Below are 18,053 nucleotides of genomic sequence, written 5' to 3' on the forward strand. Positions count from 1 at the left end.
ACATCTGCATGTTTAGAGACCATTGCTGTCAATCCAAGGATGAAGGTGGAAACAGACCTTGCAAAATACGGAGGGCAGCTGAATGTCTCACTTTCCTTGGGAGGGCTGTGAACCATACAGGAAATTTAACCCGAACCTTCATTCATCGAAGATGAAGAATGAAATTCCTAGCAGAGGCAAAGCTGCCGACCTAGCTGTCCCGACTCTGAATCCAGTGCTCATTTGGTACTGCCAGGCAGCTTTTTGTACTGAACTGTGTTGTGCAGATTATAAGAGCATTGGGAATTCAGTTATTAAAATTTCTCGTGAAGCCGTGTTCGTCTCTGAATCCCAAAGCAATGAAGGGCAAGGTCTTGATTAGACACATTAACACGGGACTAGGAGAGTATGCATTACATCCTCCTCCGATTAGGCAGAAAGCTTGTAGGAACTGAGAGCTTTAACTTCTGATTGGGCCAAACTTTCACAAGAACAGATGACAAGGTATCATCACAATTTCTTCCTCACGTCATTGCTTTCTCTTCATATTCTGAGAGTCATCGTGATAATATCGCCTAACAGGCAGAGAGGAGACTATATTAAACACCAGTTACTATAATCCATAGATTAATTAAAGAGAGACTTGTGCTTCTCACAGAAATACATATGCTTATGATCAGGCGAACATTTGGCTCCTAATATTAAACACACTTTGTTTCCCCCTCCAGCTTTTATTTGTTTTGTGTATATGCCCCAGGATCCTTGGAATTTGACCAAGATAAAGAATAATTACTTAACTTTATTTTGACAAACCTTGGGATAGTTCTATGAATCTCTGAAGTGTGTAGAGATCCCTAAAATTGAAAACCTTTCAGTGTAACTCCTAAGTTAAAAAGTAGCACACCCAGCACAAAGTGGACTGTAAGAGAAAAGGAGAGGCAGCACTCCCTGAGAAACGGTGGACCACTTGCCATCCTCGTGTTCGGGGTGCACCGTGAAAAGCTTGAAGGAAAGCTCACAGCGATGCTTTTCACATCTGGAAACGTTACCCTGAATGTCCATTTCCTCCTGAGAGGTCTCTGATGACCTGTGTTCTTATCTTACACCACCTCACGTGTGGTGCTGAGAGCCGAGGCGGTCTGCCCTCATTCTGTGAACCTTCCCAAGCTGGGACAACTTGTGCAGCTCAGAGCACCAGCCCATCTCAAGACTTCGTGCTATAAATAACACAACTTTTGCAACAAGATGGCTGGTACTGGCCAGGTATAAAAAATGCTGATTTTCATAGCAAGTGGTATTTTCAAGTGCATTTCACAGTTTATGCTGAGTGAGAAATGCTCAATTCTCACTGTGTGAACCTCCAGATTGTTTTGTTCAGTGGTGCGGATGTTGTTGTCTTGAGAACCTTTGAAGCCAAAATTCAGCTTTTACCTCTCAGCATCTTACTTTCACGAAAGCATGCGTGACAGGCCGTGGTCTGTCTGAGCATCCTGAGTAAACGTCCCATCTCTGCTAGACCCACATACCTAGTGGCCTAGCGCATGGAGCCTTATGCCTGTTTGGCTCTGTGTGTCTGCGCCGAACTGTTTGGCATTTATCCATCCACTCATGAATCGGACTCTGAATGAGAGGCAGCAGATATTTACTTAGTGGTTTAGTAGATTTGACTTCTATAGTAGATATTATATAGATTTTTGTGGTAAGATCCCCGAAAAATCCTGTAAGACTCAACAGATTACCTAATTGATTGACTTGGTGGCATCTTGCTGCTTTTAGGATAAAGCCCCATGTTTTCACAGTAGAATACCAGAGTCTTCAGGGTCTTGGCAGATTTAGCCCACACCATCATTCCCTTTCTGTGGAGCAGTTGTGCTGGGCCTGCCTCTTGAATGCTTCCTCTGCCCTCCCTAAAGTCTAGTGCTTGTGGCTTTCCCTAACCAGAGGCTAATCACCCTTTTGGTCTGCTAGTTTTCTCTTGCTCATTGTTTTGAATTCAGCTCAATGGTGCTTTTCCTGGGAAGCTGTCTTTTCACACTGATACACATTCTGCTTGCGTGGAATTTTCTTCATTGTACTGATAATTGTGTAGTTACTTAGAACATCACACAGTGACAACATGGTTGCTGTCTGGCGTTTGCAGGACTCTGTGAACACAGACTGACTGCATTTCATTTAACTGATCATTATATTCTCAGTGTCTAAGGTAGCAGCTGGCTCACAGAAGATGATCCATGAATATCTGTGGGCTAAAATATTACATAAGGTACCTACCAGAGTACCTAACTATGGAGGTGCAGCAGCGGACATTACATTGCTCTTTTGAAACATGCCCCCCCATATCTAAAAATGTTACTTTCTAACTTTTCCTCTTTTATAGTAAGACTAATTTGATTTTACTTTATACTTGTGTTGGTTTGAGGGGGAGCTGGGAGAGCACACCCTTGTCAGCAGGCCATCGGCAGCTATATATCCAAACTCTGGGGAATCATGGCATGAACGTATTTTAGAACAAGTACTTTTTGTGCCAAGTTAATCAACGGACATTAATATTGTGTCTGAAAAGGAGTCCCAGCTCTGCCTCTCATCTCTAGTTTTAATACCTTTACAAGCAGGTCGTAGGACAGCAATGTTTATTTTCACTTTCTGTGTGCCAGGCCATTTTATGCAGACTATTTCATTTTTAATATACCATTTGAGATAGGTATTTTGATATTGATTTAATGGGTAAGAAAATTGGGGCCTAGAGAGAATAAGGAATTTGCCTGAGGTAACCTAGATAATAGATGAGGTAGTTGGAATTCAAGTAGTCTGTCTCTCTCTCTCTCTCTCTCTCTCTCTCTCTCTCTCTCTCTCTCAGATCTTCTGATATTACTCACTCTTCTGGAGAGCTTTCAAATGTCTTTAATTCCTGGCACAATTATTTCCTCCATTCAAATTCCAGCAATGGTTTTAGTGGCGTCGAAGCTGAGACACGCACTACTTTTGGTCCTATGTTGAACCCAAGAACTCATGTATGCCAAGTGCAGGGTGTACTCCTGAATGCCATCCCCAGCATGTATAAGAAGGCAGCTTGCCCCTCAGACACATTTGCCCACCTCAATTTGCAGAAAGTGGGAAGATCGCCAGGCGTGGTGGCACACACCTTTAATCCCAGCACTTGGGAGGCAGAGACAGGCAGATCTCTGGATCTCTGTGAGTTCAAGGCCAGCCTGGTCTTGTGAGTTCCAGGACAGCTGGGGCTATAGGGGAGACCCAGTCTCAAAAAGACCAAAAGGAAAAAAGAGTAGGAAGATATGATGGGAAGAAATTATGTGGCCAGACTGATGGAAATATGAGTTTGATAAGAAAAAAATGTTCGGGCTTGACTGGTTGGAGAGACTCTAGAGACCTCTGGAGATGGCTCTTTTCACTAAGAGAACAAGACCCAGTGAATCAGACTGACAGCTGATGGTCACTGAGGTCATTCCAACCCCAGAAGTCTGGGAAAGAGTCAGCTCTTAGGGCACAGCACCATCAAGTCACACGGCTGTGGATCCTAGGGAGGGTGAGATACAAAAATATCTCCTCACTCATCTCTTGTATGACAAGTCAGGGAGCTGGGGCTCAGAAACAGTTTCTGGTCCACAGTTGACTTCGGGATTTTTATGGCTGGGCTCTGGAGTTCCATGGTCCTGTGTCACCTGAGAGTGGTAGGAAGCCATGGCTACACAGATTTGTCCTGAAAGACACTTTACACATTTAATATTTGAAGTAGAAATGAATTTTCTAAACATTTCTACAACTTTCAGATTCAACGGTAATAAGGACTTATCTGAATTTGCCATTTAGCAAAGCCCCAAACACTGGGGTTTCATCTGGTTTAGCAAGGCTAATGAACCGAGTTCTGTCCATGGGTAGGGTCTGCTATGCATAGGGGCCTCTACTTGGGGAAGTGGATATAGTGATGTTTAGCAGTTATGTGGAACTTCTCCTTCCCCTTCATTGAGAGACGTGGCACTAAACAGAACCTTCTCATGATTCTGAGCAATTTGTGAATAGAGGTGGCTAAGGATTAATTCAAATGTCTATGGTGAAATAGATAAAAATAATTGAATTAGAGTCAGGAGGATAATTAGAGATAAAAGAATCTAATAAATACTGCTTTAGGCCAGTGGTGAAGAAGGACATTAAAACTGACCATATATTATTTTGTGTATTGAAAGAGTTACATGAATACATGACCCAGTGGTGAATGATAGAAGTAGTTCTGGGTGGACCCTGAATAAGAGACTTTAGCTTGGTCTGGGAGGTTTACCAAGGCTTCTGTGGCAAGAACAAGCCCTGATGTGAGGATTTGGCTGAGCACTGGCATCTGGCTTTTAGAATATGGCTTCTTGAACTGTGGATTGTATGGGGTTGAATAACTGAGTAGGGTTGCCATGAAATGTTCAGCCACAGTAAGGGGTTTCTAAATGCACAGTAGATTAAATGCATAATGAATCTGGGGTGTCTGGGCAGTGCTTGCAACTTCACTACAGGCTTGGTCTGAACATACAGTGTGTAGCTTTGCCCCATGCATGCCAAGCCATCAGACTGAGCACACCATGCTAACAAACACTGTCTGAAAAGACTATGTTGCAAGTTTCAGTGCTTTTACTGAAAATACAAAGTTTCTTCTTCTTATAGAAATGGAAAACAAATTATTTATTTTGTTATATTTGTAATATTTATAACAAATATAATTATTTATATTTGTTTACAGAAAACAAATTATTTACTTATGTCTTTATTTTTGTTTGTTTTGAGACAGGGTCCCCTGTAGTCCCAGATGGCCTGGAACTTCCAGGCTGACCTCAATCTCACAGAGTTCTATTTGCCTCTGCTTCTGGAGCACTGAGATTAAAGGCATGCACCACCATGCCCGGCCTACTTTTAATATGTTTCTATCATTATTCCTCAGCCTGTATAAAATTGTGTCTTTGAGCCAGGCATGGTGGCGCATGCCTTTAATCTCAGCACTTGGGAGGCAGAGGCAGGCGGATCTCTGTGAGTTCAAGGCCAGCCTGGTCTACACAGTGAGTTCCAGGACAGCTGGGGGTTGTGTCTTTGAAATGTTATTATTAGAATGTTTGATTTTAAGAATCGCTCTTTGGGTTGCTGTAGCTGTTATGTTATAGTTAGTCCTGAATAAAGAAGCAGTCTGAATCTTAGCACTCATTTTAAGGCCAAGAGTAGATCTGAGCTCTGAGAACCTGTTCCTTCAAAAGTCTCACAGAACTGTGTCCTTCAGTCAGGGCTTAGTTCATTCTTTATTGAAACAGTATCTCCAGCATGAAACGGTGAAGTAAAAGTCAGGACCCACCCTTATTGGAGAATCTTGCCCTTTGATCCCTAGGCTTAGAGTATCATACAACTACAAACTTCTCAAATGTCCTCACTGTCTTCAATGAAAAATATGTCACTTTCAGCTCTTTGATATCTTAATCAAGTGCACTCACACTCAACCACTAACTTGGATGAAGGGCAAGGTGGGGTCTTTAGGATTAAGGTCAGGTACCCAGATCACAGGAGGAGCACATGGCTCAGTGAGCTTGTTTACATTATAAATAACAACTTTTTGGTTGCAAAGTTAAGTAAAAGTCATTAGTCCAGATTATGTCCATATTGTAAAAGTTATTCCTACAGGTTGCTGACTTGAATCTCATAAACTAAATCATTAATGAATTTTGGCTTTGGTATTTGGAAAGGATTTCCAACAGTTTCTTAAATGGCCCTAAATATACTTATGCCATTTTGTGTTAAGAATCTATGCAAAGTAGTGATCTCAGGATTGATGAGTATAAAATCAAATTATCAATCAACTCTGAAAAGTGTTGATGATTCTCTACACCTTAAAGTATCAAATATTTGGCCAAAATTTAATTCTTTATGTGGAACAAGCAAGCATATCTATTTCATGGGTATGTAAATTTGCTTTAATTTTAATAAATGGCAAAATTATATATATGCCAAAGAGTGAATTTCTTCATGATTTATTACCAGTAAATATTTGATTTGCATACCTATCTCATATGTTTACATACTTGGGGACCTATAAAAATTCTTTTTGGGCAAAAAGGAGTCCCAGGTAGAGAAGATTTAAGAAGTCCTGATTTAGAAAATGACATTGGCACAGAATGTTCACGCTAATGAATGTTCAGTGATGAGCGGGAGCAGGTCCTTCTCCGTCTTGTCCCTGGCCCCTAATTAGGATGTGGAACACACACTCCTTGGATTCTTTTTAAATCCAGCAGTCTATGAGTTGCATGCACTGAAAAATAATTTTTGTTTATGTGCGAGAACATGAGTTTGAATGGCTCTTCTGCTATATCCTGCTTTAGGACCTTCCTCAACTATAAAATAGTGATAACGTAATTGTTTTACTAATCATCCAAAGTTATTGTGTGGCTCAATCAAGGTAATGTGCCCCGCATATTACTCTGTGAATGCAAGATCCTTTCTTGTTGTGGTATGATGGGATGATATATTTGGACTTTGTCCCTGGTTCCTGAGAGTGGCTAAAACTAATGGAATTTACTGAGTGATGAGGTGACAGAATCTTCTTCTCTTCTAGTGGTGACTCATGGCCGGCCTCTAGATGACTTTAGGAGGAGGGTTATCACTAGAGAGACTCAGCCTTGTCCAGAGGCTTGGAGCATTAAGTCTCACCTCCTAACCTGCAGGAAGCAGATAATGGCATGGAGACTTAGTTCAAGTATCAATGGCTATTGATTTATTCAGTCATGCTTGTGTCATGAAACTGCCATAGACCACAGAAAACATAGGTCTGGAGGCTTTTAGGCAGGTGAACACATCAAGGTTTTGGGAGGGTGGTATGTCCAAAGAGGGAACGGATCCATCTCCCCCAAATCTTACCAATATATCTCTCCCATTTGATTGTAATGATGTGTGTTCATTATAATAAACAAGTCATAGTGATTTAAGTGTTGTCTGAGTTCCAGGAGACATTCTAGTGAGTTACCAATCCTTATGGGAACTCTCAGATTTGGTTAGCTGAGTGGGATGGAGAGTTTAGATACCCCATTTGCAGCACGGTCTAAACTGGATGCAGTCTGGTGGGGCAGAACCCCACAAGGTCTGGGCTAATTTTGAGTGGTGTCGGACTGAACTGAATTGTTGGATCCCAGTTGACACTAGAGAATCAGAGGACTGATTAGTGTGGAAATATAGACTCACTTTATATCCAGTTTTGACCCAAATCATTTGAAGGCAAAGATTTCAGGCCAGGAGCATTGGGCTAATATGGATCTTTTCTAAGGTAGTAAAAATGGCATAATTATTCATTATTTTGTGAGGAAGTGTTCCAAAATTCTCATGGTTGCAGCTGGTGTTGCATAGGAATTAAGAAAGGAGAACTATCATTCCCTATCAATATAATCAAGGGACCTTTAATATTGGGGTTGTATAACAATTTCATCTGGCTTTTGCCCTTAGTTTATATATTTTATATGATTTGAAGTCTGTGCTAGTTAAAATGCTTTATTCACACAAATATAAAAGTTTCTTAAAGGTCTAGGTACAGAAAACCGACAGTGCAAAGTAGAACATTTGAGTAGTGCTGGAGGAGGAACCTGGAAACTGCCCTGGAACGATGCTGGAGGAGGAGCCTGGAGACTGTCCCTGGAAGGATGCTGGAGGAGGAGCCTGGAGACTGTCCCTGGAAGGATGCTGGAGGAGGAGCCTGGAGACTGTCCCTGGAAGGATGCTGGAGGAGGAGCCTGGAGACTGTCCCTGGAAGGATGCTGGAGGAGGAGCCTGGAGACTGTCCCTGGAAGGATGCTGGAGGAGGAGCCTGGAGACTGTCCCTGGAAGGATGCTGGAGGAGGAGCCGGGAGACTGTCCCTGGAAGGATGCTGGAGGAGGAGCCGGGAGACTGTCCCTGGAAGGATGCTGGAGGAGGAGCCGGGAGACTGTCCCTGGAAGGATGCTGGAGGAGGAGCCGGGAGACTGTCCCTGGAAGGATGCTGGAGGAGGAGCCGGGAGACTGTCCCTGGAAGGATGCTGGAGGAGGAGCCGGGAGACTGTCCCTGGAAGGATGCTGGAGGAGGAGCCGGGAGACTGTCCCTGGAAGGATGCTGGAGGAGGAGCCGGGAGACTGTCCCTGGAAGGATGCTGGAGGAGGAGCCGGGAGACTGTCCCTGGAAGGATGCTGGAGGAGGAGCCGGGAGACTGTCCCTGGAAGGATGCTGGAGGAGGAGCCGGGAGACTGTCCCTGGAAGGATGCTGGAGGAGGAGCCGGGAGACTGTCCCTGGAAGGATGCTGGAGGAGGAGCCGGGAGACTGTCCCTGGAAGGATGCTGGAGGAGGAGCCGGGAGACTGTCCCTGGAAGGATGCTGGAGGAGGAGCCGGGAGACTGTCCCTGGAAGGATGCTGGAGGAGGAGCCGGGAGACTGTCCCTGGAAGGATGCTGGAGGAGGAGCCGGGAGACTGTCCCTGGAAGGATGCTGGAGGAGGAGCCGGGAGACTGTCCCTGGAAGGATGCTGGAGGAGGAGCCGGGAGACTGTCCCTGGAAGGATGCTGGAGGAGGAGCCGGGAGACTGTCCCTGGAAGGATGCTGGAGGAGGAGCCGGGAGACTGTCCCTGGAAGGATGCTGGAGGAGGAGCCGGGAGACTGTCCCTGGAAGGATGCTGGAGGAGGAGCCGGGAGACTGTCCCTGGAAGGATGCTGGAGGAGGAGCCGGGAGACTGTCCCTGGAAGGATGCTGGAGGAGGAGCCGGGAGACTGTCCCTGGAAGGATGCTGGAGGAGGAGCCGGGAGACTGTCCCTGGAAGGATGCTGGAGGAGGAGCCGGGAGACTGTCCCTGGAAGGATGCTGGAGGAGGAGCCGGGAGACTGTCCCTGGAAGGATGCTGGAGGAGGAGCCGGGAGACTGTCCTCTGGAAGGATGCTGGAGGATGTGCCTGGAGACTGCCCTCTGAAAGGATGCTGGAGGAAGGGCCTGGAGACTGCCCTCTGAAAAGATGCTGGAGGAGGAGCCTGGAGACTGCCCTCTGGTTCAGATCCTGTTATAAACATGGGTGACATAATAAAATCCCAGCTCTTGGAAAGCACACCTTTTCTACCTAAAACTTTTTCTTACAACTCTGGAGGCTGAATCCAAGGTCAAGGCTCCAGTAAGCCTGTCTTCCTAGACATGTGTCACATGGGGGATATGGTGATGGGGGAAGCAGAGCAGATGAGAGGGAGGAGAGAGGGAGAAAGAGCAAGAGGTAGATGGAGGAGAGGCAGAGAGACACAGAGAGATGTAGACGGAGGCATACACACACACACACACACGAGTTTATAACACTAGTCTACTGTATTGAAACCCCATCCTATGACCTCATTTAACTCTTAGGGTAAGGATTAAGGACTCTTATGGTAAAGACCCTGTGATAAAGAACCTGTCTCAAGATAAAATCACCTGAAGGTTAAGCTTCAACACATGACTTCGCAGGGACACAATTCATGGAATTGAGCACGCTTCTGGAAGTACGCAGGGCAGAGCATATCTCTTCTGTGTTAGATTTGATGATGCTATGGTACAAGTGATAAATGTGCAACAGCAGCTGTTTACAGAGACCCGAGTAAATTCCTTTTGGGAACTGAGGAAGACTGCATGGATGAGCTGGAATTGAGAACACAGTGATGGATGGACAGAATTTTGGAAAATGAAAATAAGTGAAATAAGTAAAACCCAAATTCATGTAGGGTAGAGGGACTCACAGGAAAAGAGAAAAGGGGAAATAAGAAAAACCTGGATGCAGAGTTAGACCAGACTGGTTGCGAGACGGCATTCCGGGTGGGGGCTGTGATACTGATGAGAGTGCAAGGCCTGGAAAGGAGGTGATGGGGGAGAGGGAAGTACCGGAGGCTTTCATTCTATTCCCTCAGTTGCCATTGACAACACTGGTATAGGGGAATGGCAGCATCACGTGGGACTTGGCCAACAGGGAGCCAGTTCCGTAGCAGTTCTGTGCTCTAGAAACACCACACGAGGACAAATGGGAACCACCTGTCATTCAGATTCCCCAGCAGCCACACGCATAGATTGCCTATTGCTACTGCACAAATTGCCACAGTGAGTTGAAAGAACACTGATGAACACTCTTATAGCTTTGGAAATCACATGTCTAAAATCTAGATGTTGGCTCAGCTGTTTTCCTTCTGGAGTCTTCCGGGACAATCTGTTTCCATGACAATGCCAGTTCAAAAGCCACTTATGTGCTTTCCTTTGTAACTTGTTCCCCCATCATCAACCTCCGTGATGTTGCCTACTGCAGCTAAATATCCCCCGTAAGCACCTTTGCAATATTGGGCCCACTGGATAATCCCTTATCAAAACGCCCTTAGTGACAACCTTTATGCAAAGGTCCTTTCTCCACTAATACAACGTTTGCACATGTCCTGGAGATTTGGATGTTATCTTTGGGATGTCTTTATTCAGTCACATTAAAAATATCTAAAATTAGGTTGGAGATATAATTCAGTAGTAGAGGCCTAACATATAAGAGGCGTAATATATGTGAGGCCTTAATCCCAGCACTTTGGGAAAATTAAATTGTTGCAGATTTAATATTTTAATTCAGTATATAAAAATCCTGTAATTTCAGTATGAAATCAATATACAATTTAAAAAAAATGGGCCTGGGGAGATGGCTCAGTTGGTAAAGTGGACTTTGGTGTAAGTTTGAGGACCTGACTTGAAATCCCAGGCATTCCTGTAACATCTGGGCATGGTCACACACATCTGTAGCCCTAGCACTGTGAGGGGGCTGCCGAGACAGGTGGATCCCTGGAGTCAGTCTAGCCAACTGGTAAGCTTTGGATTCAGTGAGAGATCAACAGATAAAGGGGGGACCATAGTGGAAGGCATGTGACCTCATCCTCTGCCCTCCTTACCTGTTCATACATACCTACACACACACATATACTGCATACACATAAAAAATACAGCTGAAGCCATATGTGTATATGTACATACATTTCCTGCTAGTTTTTGACTAGAGTGCCTCATAGCACATTTAATTTCGAATTGGTACATTTCACTTGCTTAGTGCTGACTTGGAATCTGCATCAAGTAAATCACAGGCTACACAGGGAACAATAGAGAGATGTGGGTGACAGAGACAGTGCTATTAGCTACTTTCTCTGACCTGGAGATGGCTCTGTTGTGAGGGGGTGCATGAGTCTTGTTTTGGACAAGGGAATGAATTGTTGTGCATGAAGATAGGAATGAATGTGAGTCTGGAACAGAGAGATGAATCAGGCTAGGATTTAAACTGGTTTTTCAAAACATGGTTGGATGATGATGGTGAAAAGAACCGTGGAAATGCCTGTTTGGAGAGACCAGGGAGGTAGAGAAGACTGAGGAGCAAGCAGAGTCTAGAGGGAAGAGAACCGGCTTGGAGTAGAGCACCAACCCAGCGGCATCTCTGTGGCAGTCATGAGGAGTCTCTTGGTGGATCTTGTTAAGGTTCAGATAGCCCCACCCCCTCACCAACAGGCTCTCACAAACTTCTCAAGCTCCTGAGAAAAGGGAACTGAGTTGATAAGCACCTTGATCTTTGAAGTCAAGAGAAGCAGACTTTTCTCCACTGTTTGGCCAACATAGCAGGCTTCCCCTTTGACCTCTAAAGAGAACAGGTTTTAACAGTCCCGCTCTCCCACTTCCCGCTGTCCAACTTTAAAAAAAATACATCTTCCTGCCTTCTGCAGGAAGCAGAAGCCTCCCTCTTTAAAAGACCCCAGCTCACGACCTGGGGCAGACATTTTCCTTGCCTGGAAGGGAATCTGTCCCATGTGTTCCTTTGCTAATAAACTCTGCTTTCTCCTGATCAACCCTATTTGTCATATGGCTATTTTTAACCTATTGGATCTAATATCTCTCTCCTGAAGGGAGGTGTTCACTCAGCTCCCATCCTCACAGGGAGCTGTGCCATCCTCAAGGGAGCAGGAAGATACTTGCACACTAAACTGTTGGTGTTTAAAGAGTAATATTACAGCTGTTTCTACCAGTTTGGCATTGGCTAATTTTGTGAGAACAGGGTGAAGAGAATGCTTCCTCAACTTGTGAGCAGTTTCTCTCCACCGAGATCAAATTAGCTTAGTAATTGCCAAATCCTCATCCCATGTGGTCAGGTTTTGAAAAGTCTTTGACATTATACTTCTTTGGAAAAAAATGTCTCCATTTCCTTTCTAGAGTCTTGCTTTGAATGTCTTCAAGAAGCAGTTCTATGTAATAGCTACACATGAGCTTGGGAATCAGAGCTCCAATTCCAGCTCTGCCTCTCACTGAACATTGACCTCCAAGTTCATTACTTAATCCTACTTCAATTTCTTACCAATAAAATGAAGACAATCACAGTGATTACCTCTGGGTTGTAAGGACCACATCAATGCTATGAGTTGAATGTTTGTCCCTTCTCAAACTCAGGTTGCACTTTAATCCCCAATGTGACTGTCTTGAGAAGTAAGCATCTAATGGGATGTGTTTAGGTCCTGAAGGCTTAGTGCACATGAATGGATTATTGTTATTGTGAGAGTATGGGTCCTGTCCTCTCCCTCTCGTTCTATTATCATGACCCTCCAGAGATATGAGTCACATAACTTGTATTGTTTATAAATCACCCAGTCTCAAGAATTCTGTTATAGCAGTACAAAACAGACTAAGACACTCAGTCTGTATATGTATGTCTATTTCTGCAAGCATGCTTTCCTCTGTATCCTTTCCAGTCATTTCGGATGATGTGTCTCTACTTTAAGAACATGAACTGGTGATTCAGTAGTTTGTCCTCTGTTTTATACCATTACTCTGCTGTTGGTCCTTCACTAAGATGTGGACATTTGCTTATGTTTCACCTGTCACAGTGTTTAGTCACAGACAAATTGAAGCACTAGGTCCCTTATGCAACTGACTCTATACCGACTTTTAAAATTAAAATTAGAAAAAGGAAAAGAAACACACATTCCTAAAACAGGATTTATAGTCTCATATTGCATTTCATTTTATAATATCATTCATGAGTTTTTTCAAATAAAGACAGAAACTTTGTGAATTAAACATTTCCTAAGAGTCAAACAGTGTGTCTCCAGGAGTCATTTTCCTCCTGGATTTTCCAGTGACTCATCCTATACATTGGTCCTGAGCACAGGAGATGAAGGAAGTCATCTGCATATCTTTGTTTCATTCTCTGATTATTTATAATGAGAATAGGCTGCCAAGCAGAAATGGAAAACTTTACTTTTTTTTTCTTCCAATCCCGTAACTTATTCTGTTAGAAAGATTAAATTGGACACACACACACACACACACACACACACACATACACACACACACGAGTCATACTTAAATGAGTGACTCTTTCACCCCTGAGTATGCTATTTAAAAACACTTCTGCTGGCGGGTCTGTCTTCATTTGCCCTTCCCCTGAGCCCATGCCTGGAGGGGTCATCTTAAAATGTGCATGCAAAGTGATAGGTTTCATTACAGCGTTCTCGTGCCTGCCACGCTGTTGCCCTTTCCCGTCTTGCTGGTTCCCTTTTCCCTTCCAAATAGTACCCTGTGCTTCTCCGTCACATGTGTCATATGCATTCCACTGTCCTCTCTTATTCCCTGCCCTTCTCTGGATAACCCTCCCCTCCTACATTCCCCTGTGTACTTTCATGTATGTGTGCCCGCATGCATGACTGCATACACACATGCACATGTAATTCTAGGCGATACACACTGGAGACATTATGCTGCATTTTTTGGTCTGAGTCTAGCTTGTTTAGCTTAGCCCAACGATCACCAGTTCCATCCGTCTTTCCTGCAAATGTCATAATTTCATTTTTCTTCACAGCCAAATGATATTTCGTTGTGGACACATCCCATATTTTCTTGATCTGTGTATCTGCTTATGTGTATCTGCTTATTGCGACTGGTACAGCAATAAACATGGATGAGTAAGTAGTCTGTGGTGTATTGATTTACAGCCCTTTGGGTATATTCCCAGGGCTAGTACACATGGGCCATTTGGTGGTTCTAGTCTTAGCTTTTTTAAGGAACTTCTGAACTGATTTCCATAGTGACTACCAGTTTACTTTCCCATCAGCAGTGACTAAGGAAGGGTCCTCTTTCTGCACATCCTCATCTGCATTGCCTGCTTTCTTGATGATTGCCTTTCTGACCAGGAATCTCAAAGCAGTTTTAATTCATTTGCACTTCCCTGATGGCTTTTTCAAACATTTACTGCCATTTTTTAAGTATTTTATTTATTATTTTTATTTTATGTGTATACGCGTATTGCCTGTGTGTAGGTAAGTGCACCTGTGTCATGCAATGCCCACGGAGAACAGAAGAGGCTATCAGATCCCCTGGAACTGGAGTTACAGACAGTTGTTAGCTGCCAAGTGGGTGCTGGGATTCAAACCAAGGTCTTCCGCAAGAACAACCAGTGTTCTTAACCGCTAAGCCATCTCTCCAGCCCCTCACTGGCCATTTTTATGCCTTCTTTTTAGAACTGCCTATACAATCAATTTATTGATTAGATGATTTCAGCTATTTGTTGATTGGATGATTTTTGGAGTTTTAAAAATATATTCTATTTTTGAAAAGATATTTTTATTCAATTTTCATGTATTTCTTACACAACATCTTAATCACCTTTATACTCCCTCACCCATCCCCCCCGCCACCACCAAATTTCATGCATTCTGTCTTTTATGTTAAGGCCTATCGAGTCAAGTTAGTGTATCCAGATGTCCTTCAGTGCAAGTTCATCCACTGGTAGTCAACCTATCTAGAGTCACCCCCTCAAAGAAGATTAGATCTTCCTCACCCAGCAGTAATCAGCTGCCAATAGCTCTTCAGCTAAGATCGGGGCCTGCTGCCCATGTCCCCAGTTCTGTGCTGGGTTTTTGTCTGCTTGAGTTTTCATGGGTCTTGTGTATGCTGACACCATTGTTGTAGGATCATATGAGCAGGGTCCCAGGAGCATATAGGACTCTATTTCCATATGGTCATGCACCTCCTCCCCTGGCTTTTGTAATCTTTCTGTCCTCCTCTTCTGCCTGCAATGGTCCTGAACCCTGGGTGAGTGGAGTTTAACACAGGAGTCCTGTCCAAGGACCCACACTCTGCAAACTTTTATTCTCAATGCTTTGACCATTTGTGGTCTTTTGTGTTCATTGCCCTCTATTGCATGAGGGAGCTTTGTTGATGTGAGTTGAGAGATGCATTAGCATTCTTTCTACCCCTTGTTCCACTATGTTCCATGAGCCTTAGATGCGGAGGTTGCATTGTAGATGCGTCACTTAGGGTTGGGTATTTCACAGATGCTTATTCTCTGTGTGTGACCAGTTATGGATCTCTGTAATAGTCTCCCTCTGTTGCAAAAGAAACTTCTTTGATGAGTGGTGACTGGCATACTTGTCTGTAAATATAAGGATCCATATTTAGCATATAGTAAGAAATTGCATTCGTCTAGGGATATGACAACCTTAAGGCTTTCTCTAGGATCTATGACCTCTCCAATCATGTGTACATATTCTAGATATCAATCCCCCATCTGATATGTAGTAGACAAGGATTTTTTTCCCCATTCTTTGAGCTCTCTTTACTGATTGGTCTGCTGTATACATGCTTTTTTAACTACATGTAATTCCATTTTCCAATTATTGGTGTTATTTCAGAAAGTCCTTCCTATAACTTGAAGTGTTTTATGTTTGTTATCCTCAAGCACTGTAGAGTTTCAGGCTCACATTAAGGCCTTTGATCCGTTTTGAATGGATTTTTTGTGCAGGGTGAGCGATGAGGCTCTAGTTCCATTCTTTTACATATGGCTATCTAGTTTTCTCAGCATCATTTGTTGAAGAGAATTTTTTTTCCTCCAGTGTGTATTTTGACCCCTTTGTCAAAGATTAGGTGACAATTGCTGTGTGGGTTTATTTCTGGGTCCTTTATTCCGTCGATCTATATATCTGTTTTATGCAGCATCATGCTGTTTTTGTTATTATGGCTCTGTGTTATAATTTGAGTTCAGCATACTTAGTCTTTCAGGGTCTGTGTGTAATCATTGTTGAAACAGAAGCATAATACTGGTGCTGGGTAGCCTAAAGATTAAATAAGGAAATATATGGAAACCTGACACATTCTATACAGTGGAATAGAATTGAAGTATATTTCAACTTCACAAACTTAGTTACATTTATTTGTGTGTCTGTGCCTGTGTGCATGTGCACATGTGCATACCAAGACTTGGCTATGGAGATCGGAGGACAGCTTGCAGGAGTCAGGTCTCTTCTAACACCTGTACATGGGTTCTGGGGATCAAACTCAGGTCATCAGACTTTGTGGCAAGCGCCTTTACCTGCTGAGCCATCTCTCCAGCCCTAACTTCCTAAACTTAGGATCTGAGCTGCAAACCGGATTATTCACTTAGTAAGGGGAAAACAGCTTCCTGCGTCTAGTGCTGCAAGAACCATTTTTCTGTGGATCAGATGGTGGACCCTGATGAACACACTCTTGAGTGTGATCCAGGTTTCTCTCCATGGAGTCCTAGCTGTCAGTCGTACCATGATAAGCATGTTACAGCCCAACGAAGCACGCTGAGAAAGCTTTCCTTCTGTTCTTGGTTATTTGACAGTTTTTCCACACCCATTTTCACTTTCCTGGTGACTGTGAACATCCAGAACAGCCTGGATAGTAGAATTAGTCAGAGAACCCAGAGTCCTATCACAGCTTTTGCCTGTGAATTTGTACGACCTTAGATTCTCTGATAGTTAACCTTTTGTTTACCTCTGGCCTCAGCTTGACCATAAAGGTTATTAAGAATTTTACCACCATCTGAAAGGAATGTTTAGAAGGTTAATGATGTAATTGTGCCTAATCCTGGTGATGAGGAGAGAGGAAATGTCTACCTTTGGGGAATGCATAATAAATCTTCCAGGTAGATTTCATTTCTTTTATTGAACTAAACAAGTCTAAAAGAAAACCCTCTGAAGAGCTTTTGGTTTTATGATTCTTTCTTTCCTAGTGGTCTGAGACAGTTTCAGGGCTTCTAAAGTAGGGCAAATGTATTCCCAGCACAAGTGGTACTTCTGACATTAAAAAGCTCTGAGCTCCCTTCCAGGAAGGTGCCTGGTACCGTTGTCTAGTTAGGCTAATGTGCAAACCTCCTTGCAGTCTCCACAGAACCAGTCACCATGCCTGTCTCTAGAACAGAGAAAGTCAGATGTTTTGGCTGATATTCATTAATTTTATGAATCTCACAGATCCTGTTTTCCATTGTGATCTACTCTGTAATACCAAGTTGACCAAAATTCTAGATCCTCCTAAAATACTCGCCCTGTTAATAGCAAGGCACCATTTAAACTCATTGAAACCTTATCTATTTGAGACTGCAATTTTCTTTGACCTGAAAAATAAGGAGGAAGTGGGGTACAAAACTGCAAAGATGGAGAAAGTGGGAAAGTGGGGTGGGGTGTGCGGGGGACAAAGGTGTGTGTGCTTCTCGGTGCCAGCTCCGAATCTCAAGAACAGAATTGATTTTAGGGAAAAGAGAAACCCAGATGCCTGTGAGTGCTGATCACCAGGCGTTTTCACGTGTACTCTGGCTTAATCTTCACATCATCTCTCTCAAGGGGTGTTATTATCCCCATTTTCACAGATTAGGAAAGAGTGGTTAAGTCTCTTGCCCAGGGTCACACAGCTTGTGAATGAGAGCCAGGATTCCAATCCAGGGTAGTCTAACTCCTAAACTCATGTTCTTTTTCATAACCAAGATCCTTTTGCGAACATCAGACACTTCCTTCACCTTCTGTCCTGCTCTGAGAGCTCACCCCTTTGCCATTTTTCTCCCAAAGAATGTTGAAAATTGAGTTGCACGAGGCACATGAACACGTGAAGGTGGAAGCACAGACTTTCTGCAAACTTGATGGAGATGCCATTGAACTTGTAGTTTGTAAAGTGCTTAGCACAGGAGTGCAACCCTGTTATTACCTAGTAATGGTGTGTGTTACTATAATAGCATACAATTATTTAGCTTGGGTAAAATTTGGAATACTGTATA

The 18,053-nt window shown here is 43.5% G+C and overlaps 1 long non-coding RNA gene across 1 annotated transcript in view; it reads left to right on the top strand.

The window, feature by feature from the left end:
• Positions 1 to 18,053, top strand: part of LOC115072346 — a 108,783-nt gene that overhangs the window by 11,642 nt on the left and 79,088 nt on the right. The window lies entirely within an intron of this gene.

Source organism: Nannospalax galili, unplaced genomic scaffold, assembly GCF_000622305.1.
Source record: "Nannospalax galili isolate Female #2095 unplaced genomic scaffold, S.galili_v1.0 scaffold1022, whole genome shotgun sequence".
NCBI lineage: Eukaryota > Metazoa > Chordata > Mammalia > Rodentia > Spalacidae > Nannospalax > Nannospalax galili.